Genomic DNA, 5,048 nt, shown 5'->3' with positions numbered 1-5,048 from the left:
ATGTAAAGCAGGATTTCCAGGATAGTAATTTTCCATTACAGCTGAGTCCTTCACAGTTCCTCCTCAGGGCCGCGTTGTCTCACTCTTTATTCTCTCCTCTCATCAGCTACAAACACACATGCACCTCAGAATAATAACAGTCTCAGTAGGCTGTAAATCAGTGTGCGCTGCTGCCGGTGTGTTTTTAAGCTTGGCGGGTTTGCTCCTTTTCGGACGTCACACTAGTTTGTTTTTTCTTCTCTCTTATAAGCCTATGTATTTGTTTATGAGAAACAGTGTCTCAGATGCAAAAAAATAAAAAAATCAGAAGGACACGTCTGACTATAACGTAATTGGTAACACTTTACAATAAGGTACACAAAATTACAGTAGTTAATGAGGAACTAATGAAGGACTAATGAGTAGTTACTGAGGAACTGAGGGACACAAACTTAGAGTAGTTACTGAGGAACTAATAATTAACTAACTATTAGTTATTGGTGAGTTCTTCAGTAACCCCTGATCAAAAATCAGAGTAGTAGTTAGTAAGGGACTAATGAGTAGTTACTGAGTAACTGAGGTAAACCCAATTAAAGTAGTTACTGAGGAACTAATGATGAACTAACTATTAGTTAATGGTCAGTTCTTCAGGAACTCCTTACCAAATTTTAGAGGAGTAGTTACTGAGGAACTAATGATGAACTATTAATGGTCAGTTCTTCATTAACTCATGATCAAATTTAATATATAATTAATAGATAGTAATCACATCTTGATGATGTGTGAAATAGTTAATTCATCAGTATAGAATCATTACTCAATAACCTGTCCATTAACCTTTTTATTTTCCAAAGAAAAGTGACGCCTAATGAGAGGTCATTTCATCATCATCTTTACAATTAGTTCCTTTAAGAAAAAAACACAGACAGCAGGATTCTTGAGATGAGTTAATTCATTTATTTCAGACCACATACACATTGATATGACCATCCATGTTATTCTGTAGGCTATATTAATCAAAACATTGTTCACAGTATAGTTGTTTGAGGTGCACACAATTACCTTCTGAGTAGCTATGAAATACATTTGGAATGAATGAGGAACTCACTATTAGTTAATGTTCAGTTCTTCAGTAACTCCTAATCAAATTACTGAGGAACTAACTATTACTTAATCATTAGTTACCCTTTTTGTGTACCTTAGAGTAAAGTGAGATATAAAAAAGAGTAGGTAATGAGTACTGAATTATTACTTAATCATTAGTTACCCTTTTTGTGTACCTTAGAGTAAAGTGAGATATAAAAATGAGTAGGTAATGAGTACTGAATCATTACTTAATAATTAGTTACCCCTTTTGTGTACCTTGCATTTAGTGAGACATCAAAATGAGAAGGTAATGAGTACTGAATTATTACTTAATCATTAGTTACCCTTTTTGTGTATCTTACATAAAGTGAGACATCAAAAAGAGTAGGTAATAAGTACTGAATCATTACTTAATCACTAGTTACCCTTTTTGTGTACCTTAAAGGTATATTGTGTAAGAACTACTCCCATCTAGCAGTGCGGTTGTAGATCGCAAGCAACTCAGTCGTATTTTTCATGCTGCATTCACGTGAAATCGGTTAGATGACAGACGACAGCCGCTGCAGGTAACAGCTTAAACAAGCCTTTACGTAAACAAGTGGTCCCTCAGCACGAGGCAAATATGTTGTCATGGCGATGTCGTATTGTTGACCTGACCCACATTTCACCGGCTTTCTCTGGACTTCTGTGACTAAAATGACATCTGGTTTGTTACCGACGGCCGTTTTTCCGACTGCACCTGTCCTCACAGTCCTCACTGCGTTACCGCGGTGACTTTTCACAGACGCCACCTCGACCTGAGCCGACAGCTCCGGTGTCTCCGCTGAGTTTCCGTGGTTTCCTACCGTCACGCTGCCACTGAACGTAAAAACATGGCGACACCACATGGCAGCAGCACCGAGCTTACCCGCTCCATGGAGATATGAATGATATGAACGGCTCATTCAGAGCTGAAAGGAACACTTCACTTTGTTGATGGGGGTGATTATTGATGAATGAAAAACGTACTTTTGAACGAAATAATCGACTTTGGTGAATAGATAACAGGAGAACTTACACAGTGTACCTTTAAAGTAAAGTGAGACATCAAAATGTAGGCAATAAGTACTGAATCAATACACAAAAACTAAACAAAAATTACAGTAGTTACTGATTACCTAATGAGGAACCAAAATAAAAATAATTTGCCTCCATGTGCAGCAAAATATGTTCGTTTTTTTGTCTCCAAGTGCATAAAAAAAAAAAAAAAGTCTTTTCATAGGCACCAAAATAAGATTTTGCCTCCACAGGCACCAAAATAAAAACACAATTGTGTCCACACACAACAAAGTAATATGTTAAAAAGAAAACTTTTTTTTTCAAACAAAAGTATTATACTTTGTACTGGCACTGAATGTCATGCAGCAATCTTCCAAGTGGACCGTCCTCATGTTCATTTGCCAGCCAATGTGTCCATTCAATCAAAGCGAGGTGCTCCTTCAGCTTTGTCTCAGATCTGTTCCCACGCAATCTCCACACCTGGGACTTATAGAGTGACCATGCCCGTTCAATATTTTGGGTGTGGGCTCCTGTTAGAGGGTCAACAAAGGCCCAGCTTCTCACTGAAGGCACCAAAACTATGAATGAACACATGTGGAATTAACAAAAAAGTGTCAAATAACTGAAAGCATGTATTTTCTTCTTTGTCTTCTCTTTCTTCTTTTCTTCTTCCTCTCCTTCTTCCTCCTCCTCCTCTATCTCTGCCCCCACCAATTCTAGTTTCTTCAAAGTAGCCACCCTTTGCTCTGATTACTGCTTTGCACACTCTTGGCATTCTCCTGATGAGCTTCAAGAGGTGAACCTGACCTGAAAATGGTTTTCACTTCACAGATTTGCCTTGTCAGGGTTCATTAGTGGAATTTCAGTGAGAATCTACAATGTAAATAGTCATGAAAATAAAGGAAATGCATTGAGTGTGTCCAAACCTTTGACCTGTACTGTATAAAATAATGAAAAGGATTTCAAATGATTATTTGACATCTGATTTCAATAAAAGATTAAACTTATTGCAAACAATCAAATTCATTAATATTAGCTAGTATAGTCCCCCAGCTGAATATAGCTCAAACTAAAAAAATAAAATATTGCTACCGGACAAAAACAATTATAGAAAAAACAATAGGCAGCTTTACATGAAAAGATGAAATAATCAATTAATTGTTTTTACTCTGAATTTTCAGTACGGAATTATCATGCTGAGCTACAGATGCTCAACATACTGTCCAGTTGGAATTAAGTTTCGACATATAGGTTTAGGGGTCACTGATATAGTAAATGTTCGTTAATATTTTATTTATCTGTTGAGTATTTTTACAATGAACAAATTTATTGAATTTAATGTATTTACAATTACATTGTATTTTATTACTGTTAGGCAATGAGCTCATGACATTATTTCAGCAATGGTTGACAAGACTGCAGTTTAAGATGAAGATGTTTCTATTGCATGTAGCCTAGTCCTACTTCACTATTTAAAGCTATGGTCTACGATTTGAAAGAGGATGAGAAAAATTTGAAAAAAGCATCTCTCACACCCCCCCGCCCCTCCCCTCCGAGCTCGTATGGCCCACCCCTCGGGGCCTCCTCGCGACACGCCTCCCCCTACCCTGACCGGGGTGCGGCTGCGGCTGGAAGCGGCTGTGTGTCGGGGAGAGGATCAGGGAGACTCGACGCGGCACCGGTACCAGTAATAAGGGCAGCAACACATTCTGTGCTTCTGTACTGTGCTTCTCTGAATCCTAGTGGAGCTTTCAGCGGCAGACCGGCCGGGGGTGGGGGGCAGCAGGCGCTGAATTGGTGGGTTCATGTGTCTGTGGCTGAGCAGCTCAGAGCGGTTACAACTACTTGTAGTTTCTAAGCGGAGGGGGTGGGGACGAGGCGGGTCGAGGAGGAGCAGGGGAGACGAGGGGATTGGACGGAGGGTACGAGCCAGTGGGAGCCGGACGGGGCGCGCGGCGCCCATTGGTCAATTTCTATGCAGGCCCACGGCTGATAGACTGAATGGATTTTTTTGGTTCTTTTTGCTATTTATATTGTGTATATCGGACCACAGGACCATAATCGCTGTATAAGTAAGGGATAATGCCCGACGAGGTGTCCATTATCAGAAATTAATGGACGACGCGGAGGCGTGAACCGTCCGACGCGAAGCGGAGGACGGTTGCTTCCGCGAAGTCCATTAATCTCTGATAATCAGACACCTCGAAGGGCATTATCCCGCTTATACCATGGTCACTTACGAGATAAATACATATTAAATCAATTACTTGTAATTTAATGTTGTTTTTACCGTTAAAATGTTGTTTTTACCGTTAAAATCATACGTCTTTAAGTGGCTGAGCCGAGCGGACTATTTAATAACTCTCGTCGGCGATAAAAAAAAAAAAAAAAGAGGGACCCGCTGTGACCGCAGTGTACAGCCAGTGACTCTGCCACAGCCTGGTAGTTGATCAGTGAAGGGAGGTGAGGTGACAGCTTAAACGTTACGGTGACACAAAGTTTTTCAGAGGTCCAGTGCACTTCTTACCGCTGGTGTGTTTACAGACTCCAGTGCCGTGATGCGCTGAAAAAAAGTTGTTTTGGTCCGAGTGTCCGTTGCCGTGGTTACCAACAAGCGTTTGAGCCAGCGCAGTAATATTTAGAACGTAATCAGGCTATTTTACCGGAACATCTTTATGGGTGTCCATTATCACTTTTTAATGGACACCCAGCAGCCAATCAGAATCGAGGATTCATCCAGACCATGGTATAAACGATGTTAATAATAATTACCAATGCTTCAAATCGTAGACCATAGCTTTAAGTAAAAAAGTCAAAAACGCCAATTGATTTTCAGTGCTGCAGAGCAGGAAAGCACAAAACATAACTTGTACAGGTCCAAAATTTTTTTAGCAATTAATGTATGAAGCACATTGTTTACTTGGAACATAAAATGAAACGGTTCG

This window comes from Trachurus japonicus, chromosome 5 (genome assembly GCF_045865225.1).
Source record: "Trachurus japonicus isolate A0001 chromosome 5, Traja_1.0".
In the NCBI taxonomy this organism is placed as follows: Eukaryota; Metazoa; Chordata; class Actinopteri; order Carangiformes; family Carangidae; genus Trachurus; species Trachurus japonicus.
Note: the sequence above shows the minus strand (reverse complement) of the source record.